The sequence below is a fragment of the Danio rerio genome, chromosome 8, assembly GCF_052040795.2.
Source record: "Danio rerio strain M-AB ecotype USA chromosome 8, GRCz13ab, whole genome shotgun sequence".
NCBI lineage: Eukaryota > Metazoa > Chordata > Actinopteri > Cypriniformes > Danionidae > Danio > Danio rerio.
The window spans coordinates 26,210,779-26,225,991 of record NC_141028.1 but is presented as its reverse complement, the minus strand read 5'-3'; the positions used below and the strand labels follow the sequence as shown (position 1 = coordinate 26,225,991).

Below are 15,213 nucleotides of genomic sequence, written 5' to 3'. Positions count from 1 at the left end.
TTGTTGTCATTGCTTTTCTCTTATTTTTAGCACTATATCGCAATGAGCAGCGTAGCATGATTTAAGCAGGAGACTTGGTGGCTCAGTGGTTAGCACTTTCACCTCACACCTCTGTGTGGAGTTTGCACGTTCTCCCCTTGTTTGTGTGGATTTCCTCCGGTTGCTCGTTCTCCCCGCAGTCCAAAGACATGCGGTATAAGTTATTTTAATAATTGAATTAACTAAATTGTCCGTAGTGTATGAGCGTGAATGAGAGTGTATGGGTGTTTCCCAGTACAGGGTTGCAGCTGGAAAGACATCTGCTGTGCAAAACATATGCTGGATAAGTTGGCGGTTTATTCTCTGATGAATAAAGGGACTAAGCTGAAGAAAATGAGTGAATAAATGCTTTAAGCATGTTTTGAATAGTTATGGCGCCATACCTGCAAAAATGGGGTTAAAAATAGTGAAGGCAAATGATATGTAAACAAATACACAAAATATAAACAAATCAGTTTAGAAACGCAACCTAAATGAACTCTGAGTATATGAAAATAATCCCATACTTCATATAGTGACTTCATAGTATCATCTGATGCTTAAAATTGTTTTTGAATCAACTGTAACTTGGAACTGTTTTTGGCAGTGGTTTAAGTAGCTACTAGGGCTGTGTGATTAATCGAAATTGAATCACAACCACATTTGAAACGTTGCAATTAACTAAGTGCAAGAGGCTGCAATATGAACTATATATATATATTATTTCATTTCCCCCGCCCAGAGCAAATGCGTGATTGCCGTCTGTGAGTGATAGTCTTACTAACCAATTGAGTGAGCACACTTTCGTTCTGCCCAATCAGAATTGCACAACCGAACTATGTGGAACACCAACAATAAAAAACAAACAAACAGGAAAGTGTGGACAATTGGGATAATGGTGTCTGTTGCTTCAGAAGCATTAATAGAAAAATTAATAACAAAGAAAAACAGGACATTAATAATATGGGAATATTTTGTCACAGACACCAAACAAAAACAGGTCATTTTTAAGAGCTGTCACAGAATTGTTGCCATGGCTTACAGATTACTGACCTGAAGCTTGACTACAAAATGAAATTGCAAATAAAATCGCAATCACAATATCTGTCCGAAAAATTGAAATTAGACTTTTCCCCCAAATCTTACAGCGCTACTAGCTAATTACTTTCCATTTGGCATGCGTTATTAAATTCTATAACACTCTCACCAGTCCTTACTCCTTGTTTGCGTCTAATACCCCAGTTTGTCACAGGGTATGAATGAAATGTTCATGAGTTAAAGTAAAACTGCCGAACTTCAGTTAAAGTCCGGTATCCTGCTGATCTGATTCAGAAGGGCACTTTTTTGTCAGACGGCTCACCGGTCAGGTATACATCCGCCCTAAAATATCTAGGTGAAAGTCATCATAGCTTGCGTAGAAAAGACCCAGCTCCCCAACCCAACTTTGAGAATAGATTAACGGCGACATTCTTTTAACTTAAAAGTCTTGTGTTAAGGAAGCATGTAAAAGCCGATAATGGCCCACCACTAATATATATATATATATATATATATATATATATATATATATATATATATATATATATATATATATATATATATATATTTTTTTTTTTTTTCGTATACTTAAAGGGATAAATTTACCAGAAAATAGAAATTTACTCATTGTAAAAGGTACACAAGCTGCCACTGGGGTGGTACTTTTTCAAAAGCTACATGTTTGTACTTACAGGGTACATATTGGTATCTCAAAAGTATATATTAGTACTGTTACGGCCCTTCCTCTTTTTGGTCTAGGGTTGGGGAAGGAAAATAACAAAGAAAATTTAAATTTAGAATTTGAGAAAAAAAAAAGACCAAATTATTGAATGGTGTATAAATTAAATAAACAAATATTGAGGGAACACTTCAATCCTGCCTCAGAAATGTGAAACAACCACAAGCGTAAACTTAAATTATTTTTATTATTTGGTTCTTAAATCAATAAACAATAAATGAAGCATAAATCTTCAAAAAATTCTTCAAAATTCTTCAAAATATCTTCTTTTGCATTCAACAAAATAAAAAACTCATAAAGGTTTTCAATGATGAGAGGGTTAGTTCATGATAACTTTTTAAGATTGAAGAAAATAAGACTTTTAAGGTTGATTATAATAATAAATGAGCGGCATGGTGGTTTAGTGGCCTCACAGCAAGAAGGTCACTGGTTAGAGTCCTGGCTGGGCCAGTTAGCGTTTCTGTGTAGAGTTTGCAAGTTCTCCCCATTTTCACAAGAGTTTCCTTTGAATGCTTTAGTATCTTCCACAGTCCAAAGACATTGCATATACGTAAATTGGATAAACTAAATTGGCCGCAGTGTATGAGTGTGTGTGTGTGTGTGTGTGTGTGTGTGTGTGTGTGTGTGTGTGTGTGTGTGTGTGTGTGTGTGTGTGTGTGAGAGTGTATGGGTGTCAAGGGTTAACAGAAAATGCAGAACAAATTTTCTGCCCAAACAGAAAGTTTATAAAAAGCTTCAAAGAGAACAAGAGCAGCTGCCATTCACTGGCCATCACTGGGGGAACACAGACTGGCAAGGAATACTTCACCCTCAGGACCTGTGGTGAGGATAGCTAAAGCAGCAGAGCGAGGAGAGAACCCCGTAGTAGAGCGGGTGCTGGAGCTGGCAAGCGCAGGGGTCATTAACAGCAGGATGACTGAGCAGATCACAGTTAAGACGTCAAACAATAAAACAGACTTCAACAAAACTAGACAAGACTTTACCAAACTGGTAACAGTAATGGTGAGATGAACAGCACAGAGTTTGTAGACATGTAATCGCAATAATCTGGCAATAAGCCTTTATAAAGAGCAGCTATATGTAGAGGAGAAAATCAAATAAAAAGAGCAACAGGTGCCTAATGCACGCATGCCAACACTGATTGTAAGAGACAACAGCTGAATGGAAAACAGATCATGGCAGAGAAGCCCAGATCAAACCTAACCCATGACAAAGGGGTGTTTCCCAGTTCTGGGTTGGGGCTGGAAGGGCATTCGCTGTGTAAAACATATGCCGGAATAGTTGGCGGTTCATTCCGCGGTGGCGACCCCTGTTAAATAAGGGATTGAGCCGAAGGAAATTAATAAATGAATGAATAATATGTAATAGTAGTGTTTGTGCATTAAATCAGCATATTAGAATGATTTTTAATGGCTAATTTGATGCTGAATGGTTGTATTTTCTATAATAAGACTGAATGGCACAATTTAATTAGCATTTTTCACATCACAAAAATCATATCCTATGGAGTCAATCTCGGGCCATAAATACTTGCAAAATAAAATAAAGTTTTGCAAACAAAAATAAAGTACTGAGAAAAAAAAATTAACAAATGCAAATCTCCAAAAATTGCAAAAGCATAAACAAATTTGAGAAATAAAAATATTTTGGAAAAATAAAGAACTCAAAGTGAAAATTAAGTTTTAAGAAATTTGCAAACAAAAAAGGACTGCAAATAAAAATCAAGCAGTGCAATAAAATAAAATAAATGTTTGCTATTTAATTATTCGCGTTTCACTTTGTGGCCTGATCTGACAAGGAAGTGGAGTTAAAGGAACTTGGTTGTTTACAGGCCCGGACCTACCTCCATTTAAGCGACGTCATTACCTTGACATACAGTATCACCAGGGTCTTACAGCCCAGTAGGTCCGGGCCTGCCACAAACACCCAAGTTCTCTTGACTCCGCCCCTTGTCAAATCAGGGCCACAAAGTGAAACATGCAGAAATGTGAAGTGCAAAGTAAAAACAGCAATATATATATATATATATATATATATATATATATTTTTTTTTTTTTTTTTTTTTATTGCAAATACATATTGTTTTGCACTACTTGATTTTTATTTGCAGTTCTTGTTTTGTTTGCAAATTGAATTTTTATTTCTTAAAATTTTATTTTCCATTTGTAGTTTTGTAGTTTTGTAGTTTTGTAGTTTTTATTTGGAGATTAGCATTTATTTATTTATTTTTTTGCTTAATACTTTATTTTTGGTCACACTTTATTTTGATGGTCTATTTGTTACTAACTCTTATTAGATTATAAGTAGACTGCTAGGTTGAGCTTAGGGTTAGTGTAAGTTGACATGTAGTTGCAAAGTTTCTTATAGTCAGTTGAATGTCTGTTTAGCAGCAGTATAAACAGATTTTAAGCAGTCTACTAATACTCAAATGGACTATCAAAATAAAGTGCTACCTTATTTTTTTTGTTTGCAAAACTTATTTTGCAAGTAAATAAGTATACATAGTACCAATCCACTCTATAATATCCGGCCCAATTTAAATATATTCTAAAAAATAAAACAAATATTTTAAAAAATATGCCATAACAAAACTATGAAATATTTAAATCCTATCTTTAATTTAAAATCCAATCAGAGAGGAACGTGCTGTAATTTGAACGGGGCCAATGTTTCTTGCTCCTTCATCAGATTCCCTGAATAAAACGGAAGATAATGCGTCTGTGTGTGCATGCCAGTTATTGACTGTACTGCCGGGAGATGATATCTGATATTGAATTTGTACTGAATCACAGTGAATTATTGACTACTTTATTTTTAGGCAGCGGAGCATTTATAATTAATTAAATAATGACGTTGGAATGTGTTGGACTCTGGTACAATTTCTTAAGCTCTGACTCCTGAGGCGTTGGACATGAATGAATGAATGAATGAATAAAAGCAGGGCATTGTTGCGGCAGCATTAACAGTATTGTTCGAAGAGTAAGACGACAAGCGCAGGAAGTGGGCATCTGACATGTGGAAAAGCAAAACACTTCACGTATGGATGCACAATTTTGTCAAATACAGGTTTCAACAGACCATCTAACACACTCGCACAGACATCATGCACTAAATGCAAGAGGTTGGTCCCAAAGGGGCTTCAGTCGGCAACACTCGGCTCAGCCAGGCGCACTGAAATGGCCCTCAAAGAGCAAGTCAGTCAATTGTGATGTTGATAGATGGCAGACTGAAAGAAGCATCTCTGTCTCTCAGGGCTGTCTGTCTGACACGCTCCAAGTGTGCTGATTACAAATCTTATAGTCCCATCCATATTAAACTCCAAAACCAATGGAAATCACCAGTTCCAATCAAACTGACAAGTCAATTATGTTAGGAATAATTGATGACGGGCTGCTGAATTATTGGAAAATAATGAAGTGTTGGTGTGGACATGATGCCACAAAGAATGTGATCATTATTTTGCATTATTTACTAATATTTCAAAGGATAAAAGTCAATTTTCTTGATCGTTTTTTTGACAAACAGCACATGTGTGTAGGACCTGTTCATTACACATTTCATCCAAAAGCAAAGTTTTGATTTGAAGTTTGACTGTGAAGTAACTCAAGTTATTCAGCACAGTGATATGAAACTGTAATGTAGTCACTAGCTGTAAGTTTCCCTGAAAATAACTACACACCTTTAAATGTTCATTAGCCAATCAGAATGAAGCATTCAACACCTCTGTAGTATAATATAATTGAACTAATGTCTGTGTGAAATACAAATTTACAATAAGAATGTTTATTGTGTTAGCACACACTATTACTCTCTAGGTGAGAATTGAAAATGGAAGTCTCAACAATTTGAAAATCTCAGCAAAATCTGGTTCCCAGATTTCAGACCAGCGCAACCTTAATTTTCACGTTTTGCACCACATTGTCTGAATAGCAAATCTATTTGCGCCACTTTGTGGACTTGTTTGTTCCGGTCTATAAAAAAGGTGTTTTGAGGTGCATTGTTGGCATATTGCTATTTTGAAGAACTGAAATAGCATGTGCAATTGAACATCTAAAAGCAGGTCTAAAGCCCACACAAATATCTTTACAAATGAAAAAAAATTAAAGGATTAACATTTAGCAAAAAAAATTAATTTCCTACATAAATATAAAAACCACTGCCTCCATGCCTCATCATGGGGGGCTTTTTCAGTTTATTCATGACAATTTGCTTTTGTATAATGTTATTATTATCAGCATCATTATTTATCATATGCATATTTTTATTTGCTTTAATTAAAACGGTAACACTTCACAATAAGGTTCATTAGTCAATGCATTTACTAACATGAACTAATCATGAACAACACATGTACAGCATTTATTAATCATAACTGAACATTTACTAATGCATTATTAGCATCAAAGTCCATGCTTGTTAACATTAGTTAATGCACCACGAGTTAACATGAACTAACAATGAAATACTGTATTTTCGTTAACTAACGTTAACTAGTATGAACAAATACAGTAGTAAATGTATTGTTCATTGTTTGTTCATGTTAGTAAATGCATTAATTAACATTAACTAATGAACCTTATTGTAAAGTGTGACCATTAAAACTATTTTAGATTTGTTCATATGTCAAGATTTGGAGACCTATGCATCACCATATGGGGCATAAGAATTGGGGGACGTGTTTTTGGATATAAACACTTTGTTTTATTGTTCATTTATTTGTTTGCTGGAAATTAGAACTGAATTTACAAATAGTTTAGAAACAAATCTTTGCACTGAACAAACAAAATTAAATATGTAGGATAATGGATGTCTTGAGTGGAGTGCGTACAACATCTTTCCTTATCCACCAAAGTAAAGGAAAAAAAAAAAGAGTAAAAGTAAAGAGAAAGAAAAAGTAAAGAGGCAGAATGGAGGAGGCTTGTTCTTTATCCTCATGCTGCAGATGGTCTGTTTAACTCTTTTCTCGCTAGTGAAGTGTTCAGTTTTTCCACTTACAAAGTCAGCCATGTAAATAGCAAATGCGTTTAATGCATGGTTTAATGCATGCTATGCTCAAAACACACCCAATACTCATTAAGAGAATAAGCACAACTATGTTATACCATGCACCAGGCCACAGAGTGTATTTTTCTGTTCTTAAAATAGCAAAAGTGGATTCGGACACACCCTTAATGGTTTGGACTTTGCGCCTAGATCATTAAAATAGCATAAATGCCAACATTCCTATTATTTCCTGGGAGTTTTCCGTATTACAGACCCATCTCCTGCCATCTCCCACTTTTTGGTACAGTCTGTAACACCCCAGGTTCGCTAACTTTGGTATAGTATACAACTGCAGTGGCTGCCCTAAACCCAATTCATAGTACAGTTACTAACAGCACAGCTTAGTTATTAAACCGGTTCTCAAGAGGGTTATTCAGACATCTCACCCCCCACATCTATGACTGTTTGTAATTATGGGAATTTTCTGTATTTTTTCCTCTGGATAATTCTCTGTTGTAATATAATCTATTTAGTTCCATGTCAAACGTTTGACAAAACAACATGGCTTCCTATTGGTTACATAAATGGAAAGCACACCAAGCCGAGGTCACAGAAATAGAAGTGATCTCCATCAACTGAAACAAGATATATACAGTAAAAAACGTAAATGTTTTTGCTGCTTGTTCAAACTACTCAGTTCAAATGAGCTGAAACAAAATTCTCGAGATTTGTTGGGGGCAGCTTAATTGTTTTATGTTCAACCCACTTAAATGTGTTAACTTAATCTATTTGTGTTGAAACAAAATAAATGAATTGTTTGGAACCTTGCATTTTTTATAGTGTATGCTCTGCACCTGCCTGACAACTATACATATTTCCTTACCCGTATTGCACAAAAGGAAAAATGGAACACACTTATGAGCCTTAAACAAAGCAGCGCTTACGTACTATTTCCAAAGTATTTCTAGCTCACCATAGAGCTTTCTGCTCATGCAAATATATCTGACATTGTGATATTCCATATGGTTTGCAAATATTTACAGTAAGAACTGACAGCCAGGTTCTTTGTGTTCATGTTTGACCTATGACTTTGCTTAGTTTCGTCACCTCAGTTTTTGCTATTGTGCTCTGACTCGTACACTGTAAACCCTAATGCTGTAACTAATTAATTGAGTTGAGTTCTATTAACTTAAATCATTAAAATTCGTTTATCTTAATTAACCTTGATGAGTATTTAGAACTTTTTCTTATTTTTGAGTTTGTAAAAATTTAATCTTTCAAGTAAGGTGAACAATTCTGCTGGGTTTAATCTATACAAAATGTCTCTTTAAAGTTTCATTAACTCAAATTCTGTCAGACTAGTGATTTTGCGTCTGACGTCATCCAGGTTCACGTACGTGCTCATGCTTCATTCGTTTTTTTCAAGATGGCGGATCGGCCTCGCTTCACACTACAGTAAGTAAAATATTTACAAATCCAAGAAATATTAAATGTATGTTTTAATTAATATAATCACAGTAACAGTTCAATGTAATGTAGAGTTAATCAGGGTGCGTTTACATGTCGTACATTACAGAAAACATGTTTAGCCTCACTTGTTGCTAACTAACGTTAACATTACTGTTTAAAAAGTTAGAATCAGTGCAATGTTAGCGTTAGTTGTAATGTGTTAACTCTGAATTTTAACAGAGTGTGATAAAGACAAAAATATTTAAAATCGGCAGATTACATTTTTCAAAAAAATTTAAATCTTGGCGCGAGTATGCCTTTTCTCAGCCTGTGCTGAAGTTGTCATGGAGACGTGCGCTCTCACAACCGCATGTCATGGCGCTGCGCTGAACTCCATCCAGTCTGTGAATATGGTATTATCTTCGCGATCTGTAGGCACTTCGGAAACGAAAGGCGCAAGAAACGTAACGTTAATCATAACTCAAATGATCTCCGCCTAAACACTTAACGGTATTTTCTGATGACGCGCAAAAACGTAGTCTCAAAACTTAACTCTGTCACACGCAGCTTGTTGCTTGCTGATCCATGTATGAGGATAGCCTGACGGAGAACATTTCAGCTGCGCTCCTCACCTGAGCAGGTACAGAGCAGAGCTTCATTTTACACTACCACATTGAGGTAAAGTTGGTTTTATATTCATACATTCATTTAGTAACAACTTGTGACTCGCTCCATAAATTGTTTACCATGGTTCTTTGTCTATTCGTTCTGAAATCACATGCAAGTATGACATGAAAACAACATTACACTAAATGCACTATTTTTTTTGACTGAACAATGTTGTACTTTGAAAGTCATTGGCTGCTAATATGATTTCACCATTAAGAATATGCAAAAATTACCTTTCTGAAATTATATTATTAGGGAGAAAGTCTGAATGTGTAAATATAAAACTAACTTTACCTCAATCACCAGCACTGATCAACACTTATTTCCTCGCGCTTAAGACGACATCTCTGCATATCAATGATTACCTGATTAATGCGATCAGTTAAGTGAGTTTAAATGTCATTTAGGTCAAATGTATTTTAAAGGTATGATAAAAGTTTTTTTTTTTTTCAATCTATTTTTTAAAATGTCTACTCTGGAGAGAATATAAACAGCCTAAAAAACAAAGTATGCATATCTATAACACATTAATACAAAATTATGTTATTAAATAAAATAATAACAAAACAAAATATTCAAGACGTGGTAAAGAAGACAGTTTTCTGATGTGCAAATTTTGTAGCTTAAAATATATTTATATCTTAAAAATATAAATATTTTAGTCTATATATTTTTACATCATTAGACAATAAGGTAAGTTTTGTTATTTCTAGCTTTTAAAATCAGGCCTTAAATTTCTTTGTCGTCCTATTCTGTTTTAGAAATTTCAATACTGTTTAAATTAAATCTGTGTTCATCGAATTAAAGCAACTAACATGATAATCAGCTCTATTGCTAACCGTTTTGGAGGTTAACGTTAGACATCAGGCAATTGTACTACTTCCACTCTCAGCTAAATGACACTGTGACTTTGTGTACATACAGAATTGAAGGTCAGGTGTTGCTGACTACAGATCGGTTCTTAAATGGAGGCATGTGAAAGGTGGGTAAAATATTTATTTTGTACTACTATGCCTGGCATATCCAGATAAAATAAATATTACAGTGTATTTATCAATGATACTTTTGCAGCAAGGAAAGTGAAACTTCAGCTAGACCTTGAGTTCAATTTACAACATGAAGATCCTGCTTTCAACATCTGATCAACACCTGGTTTTCATCTGAGGTAAAAAATAGATAAGTAAATGAAACATAATAATAATATTAATACATTTTTTCTAGAATTGTATATTTTGTGGTGTGGGTTTGTTTTATGAAATTCTCTCTTGTTTCTTTTTGCTGTTTGCAGAGTACCAACATGTTACAAATGAGAATTTTCCCCACAAATTCTTTGCAAAACTGGACCACCACCTATTTCATTTGATGACAACTTTAAGGCAAACAGCATCCAAAACTGGCAAGACAGCAGATACCCTGGCTAATCTTTTAAAGGTTTATGATGAGCAGGTATGTTTGGGGTCACGTGTTAAAGTATACATTAAAATATAATTTGAATTATTATTATTTTTTTAATTTTTAAAAAATTGATTCTTGATTTCCAGGAACTGAATGATGTCAGTTCATGACGGACTACTGTTATCAGAGGTCTTTTGGTCTTGCTGCGTGAGCGTGACTTTAAGATTCTTTAGGAACACCATGGTAAGACTTTATTCATTCTTTTCACAATTAGGCATGTTTAATGAAAAGATGAAAGTTTTGAAAACTTTTACTCAACATATTTGTAATCACGAATAGTTGATGAATCATATAATATTGGCTCAGTCATTTTGATACTGTCCTTACATTAATATCCTTGAATTATGTTTTTAGATTGATAATCCTGCTGACTGAAGATGCTTTATTGGCCCTGCATTCACTGAGGGTCTCTGTTGTCCTGAAGAATGAATTGGACACCACCCACAGCACACTTCCAGACCTTTCTTGTCTTGTATGGATTAATGTATGCTCTTCACATAATATATAGTAAAGGACTTTGAACTTGTGCAAAAAGTTTTGCTTGGCATGGATGATGGAAAATAAAAAGTCTCGTAGCATGGAAACCTTAAAGAATGAGTTGATGTAGAGCTTTTTTTTTTTTTTAACTTAATAAAGACTGTCTCTGGGGTAGTAACTTCAAAACATTTATTTACCTTTAATTGGTAAGTATGCATTTAATTATATATAGGGATAGTTTGTCCAAATGTAAAATTCTGTCATTTACTAACTCTTCACTTGTCCCAAACCTGCTTGAATTTCTTGCTTCTGTTGAACACAAAAGTTAAGTAAAGCTGACAACCTGTAACCACTGACTTTCTAATAGGAAAACAAATACTGTGGAAATCGGTGGTTACAGGTCTCAGCTTTTTTTTTTTTTTCAACAGAAGAAAGAAACTCAAACAGGTTTGGAATAAGTAAATGACAGAATCATAGTTCAACCAAGACTGTATATATATATATATATATATATATATATATATATATATATATATATATATATATATATATATATATATATATATATTGTAACGAGCGCACACATGCCACGTCGCCCTGGTCGCTAATTCAACCCAGCTGGACCATCATCAACACAGGATCGTTCACAGCTGGACGTCATCAAGTGGAGAGGCATATAAACCAAGCCCACGCAAGGAGAAGATGAGCTTCATTCACCCAATGACTCCATGCGCTAACGCTTGTCTCTGTCTCTCCACAGCAGACTCCAGCTCGTGACGATCCCACATCCGACTACTCACTGTCCTTCACTTACTTCCCGGAGCACCAGAGCACCTCACCTTGAAGAAGAGCACCGTTTACACCCCATTCACGTTGTAAATAAAGCACCCTCCGGGGACTTGTCTGTAAACTTATCCAACTGTGTCGCTGTTTTCCCTCTGCTTCGCTACAATGTTTTGTGGTGTGGGTTTGTTTTATGAAATTCTCTCTTGTTTCTTTTTGCTGTTTGCAGAGTACCAACATGTTACAAATGAGAATTTTCCCCACAAATTCTTTGCAAAACTGGACCACCACCTATTTCATTTGATGACAACTTTAAGGCAAACAGCATCCAAAACTGGCAAGACAGCAGATACCCTGGCTAATCTTTTAAAGGTTTATGATGAGCAGGTATGTTTGGGGTCACGTGTTAAAGTATACATTAAAATATAATTTGAATTATTATTATTTTTTTAATTTTTAAAAAATTGATTCTTGATTTCCAGGAACTGAATGATGTCAGTTCATGACGGACTACTGTTATCAGAGGTCTTTTGGTCTTGCTGCGTGAGCGTGACTTTAAGATTCTTTAGGAACACCATGGTAAGACTTTATTCATTCTTTTCACAATTAGGCATGTTTAATGAAAAGATGAAAGTTTTGAAAACTTTTACTCAACATATTTGTAATCACGAATAGTTGATGAATCATATAATATTGGCTCAGTCATTTTGATACTGTCCTTACATTAATATCCTTGAATTATGTTTTTAGATTGATAATCCTGCTGACTGAAGATGCTTTATTGGCCCTGCATTCACTGAGGGTCTCTGTTGTCCTGAAGAATGAATTGGACACCACCCACAGCACACTTCCAGACCTTTCTTGTCTTGTATGGATTAATGTATGCTCTTCACATAATATATAGTAAAGGACTTTGAACTTGTGCAAAAAGTTTTGCTTGGCATGGATGATGGAAAATAAAAAGTCTCGTAGCATGGAAACCTTAAAGAATGAGTTGATGTAGAGCTTTTTTTTTTTTTTAACTTAATAAAGACTGTCTCTGGGGTAGTAACTTCAAAACATTTATTTACCTTTAATTGGTAAGTATGCATTTAATTATATATAGGGATAGTTTGTCCAAATGTAAAATTCTGTCATTTACTAACTCTTCACTTGTCCCAAACCTGCTTGAATTTCTTGCTTCTGTTGAACACAAAAGTTAAGTAAAGCTGACAACCTGTAACCACTGACTTTCTAATAGGAAAACAAATACTGTGGAAATCGGTGGTTACAGGTCTCAGCTTTTTTTTTTTTCAACAGAAGAAAGAAACTCAAACAGGTTTGGAATAAGTAAATGACAGAATCATAGTTCAACCAAGACTGTATATATATATATATATATATATATATATATATATATATATTGTAACGAGCGCACACATGCCACGTCGCCCTGGTCGCTAATTCAACCCAGCTGGACCATCATCAACACAGGATCGTTCACAGCTGGACGTCATCAAGTGGAGAGGCATATAAACCAAGCCCACGCAAGGAGAAGATGAGCTTCATTCACCCAATGACTCCATGCGCTAACGCTTGTCTCTGTCTCTCCACAGCAGACTCCAGCTCGTGACGATCCCACATCCGACTACTCACTGTCCTTCACTTACTTCCCGGAGCACCAGAGCACCTCACCTTGAAGAAGAGCACCGTTTACACCCCATTCACGTTGTAAATAAAGCACCCTCCGGGGACTTGTCTGTAAACTTATCCAACTGTGTCGCTGTTTTCCCTCTGCTTCGCTACAATGTATATATGTGTGTATGTATATATATATATATATATATAATCTGCTCTCCGTTAAACAGAAATTGGGGGAAAAATAAATGGGGGCGAATAATTCTGACTTCAACGATATATATATATATATATATATATATATATATATATACAGTTTCTGTGTAGTTTACACTAAACGAGTCACTTCACAGAATGTGCACTTATTATTTTTTTTAAACGAATGCCTTAAGAGTAAGTTTTACACTTATTAATGTATTATTAAATTTTATCAAACTTATAGTTGTTTTTTCTTGAGGCTCTTATGTCTGATATCATATTTACATTGTGGGTAATTTTTATTCATTTCAGAATAGTGTTCATTTTCAATCTCTTTATGTCTAATAGTTTTTATCGTTTTAAGACATTTGTAATTGCATAGGAGACAAATTTGAAAGTACTGTTGGACATTTTTTCTTTAACAATAAATGTCTAAAATGGTATTGTCTGTGTGTTTTAAATTACATATTTATTTTGACAGATTTATGGGGTTTAAAGATTAAAATAATGGCTAATTTTATTTGTGAAACTGACGATGGAGAAGTTAATTTTAAAAAATGCTATCAAAATGTATGAGCTGGGTGACTAAGTATGTAAAGGTGAGATAAATAATTAAAAATAAGTTAATTGCTATTAAAATGTATGAGCTGGGTGATTTAAGTATTTAAAGTTGAAAGAAATTAAAGCAATTAAGTTAATTGGTATTAAAATGTATGAGCTGGGTGACTAAGTATTTAAAGTTTGGAAAAATTAAAACAATTAAGTTAATTGCAATTAAAACGTATAAGCTGAGTAACTTGGTTATTTTAAGTTAGGTGAAGTGTCTTGCATGAGTACAACAAACTCAAAACTTAATGTTTCTGTTTACTTAAAATAGATAATTTCATAACTTAAAAAATTTGACGTAACTGATTACCTCAAATTTTTTGAGTTTTGTCAACTTATTCGGGATTACAGTGTAGTTGAACAGCCAGTCAGAGCGATCTCTATATGCTACATGCTGAATCAGGTAAACAGACTTCAACGGAGCCCAATGATAGGTGATGCGTGGAACAAACCAAACAAGCTAGCCTGACAGACACTAACTGGCGGCCTGACATCAGTCAGACTTGTTATGTCCAAATGCTTATTCAAATCTATGGCTATAACTATAAAGCATATACACTTTTAAAAATGCTGGGTTATTTCAATCAAAATTGGTTTAAATATGGACAAACCTAAACTTTGGATTAGATTTGGTCCTATATATAAACCTTATTTTTTAAAATTTACCCAGTGGTTGGTTTTATTCATATTTTATCCAGAATTGGGTTAAAATAAGCCAGCATATATTAAAGTGTAAGTACACAGAAAAAAAAAGTTAAACTTTGGGTAAAACACAGTGCTTGTCAAATATTTCCACGTCACATTCAACAGAACAACAAGGGAGAAGATAAAGTAAATATTGTTTGTTTCTGAATGTCAAAGTATAATGACATCTCTGAACCACAACAGTGTTAATATGAAAAATAATGCCTGAAGGAACGTTTAATTCACCATGGCTCTAGTTTTATGCTTTAGTCTTTGAAGCTCTCTCAAAAGGAGCTTACAGCTAGGCATTTTTTAAAAGAACATGGAATGTCCAGAATAAATGTTGTTTTAACCACTGCATGGGTGAAGTAAATTTTGGTAAATTGTGACTTTGTTTCTTTGTTTTAACTGTATAGTCTGTAGATTGTAAAATACTTCAATGTTTGGATAAAAGGAATCATATAGTCCAGTGGTTACCAAACTTTTTTTATTAAGTA

At 34.4% G+C, this 15,213-nt stretch overlaps 1 protein-coding gene and 1 long non-coding RNA gene across 7 annotated transcripts in view; one reads left to right on the top strand and one right to left on the bottom strand.

Annotated features, from left to right (window-relative positions):
* mmp9 (matrix metallopeptidase 9) overlaps nucleotides 1-15,213 on the bottom strand; it is a 200,168-nt gene that overhangs the window by 80,312 nt on the left and 104,643 nt on the right. The gene's annotated exons all lie outside the window — the stretch shown is intronic.
* On the top strand, nucleotides 8,189-13,360 carry LOC137496350 (uncharacterized). 6 transcript variants are annotated; one of them, XR_015497947.1, is made up of 11 exons: nucleotides 8,189-8,233; nucleotides 9,821-9,878; nucleotides 9,968-10,061; nucleotides 10,185-10,342; nucleotides 10,438-10,534; nucleotides 10,706-10,823; nucleotides 11,589-11,703; nucleotides 11,841-11,998; nucleotides 12,094-12,190; nucleotides 12,362-12,491; nucleotides 13,207-13,360. It is a non-coding gene; the product is annotated as an uncharacterized LOC137496350 (long non-coding RNA). The 6 variants fall into 6 exon arrangements; XR_015497948.1 differs by having other exon boundaries at nucleotides 10,706-10,835; nucleotides 12,362-12,479; XR_015497945.1 differs by lacking the exon at nucleotides 13,207-13,360 and adding an exon at nucleotides 8,795-8,867 and having other exon boundaries at nucleotides 12,362-12,662.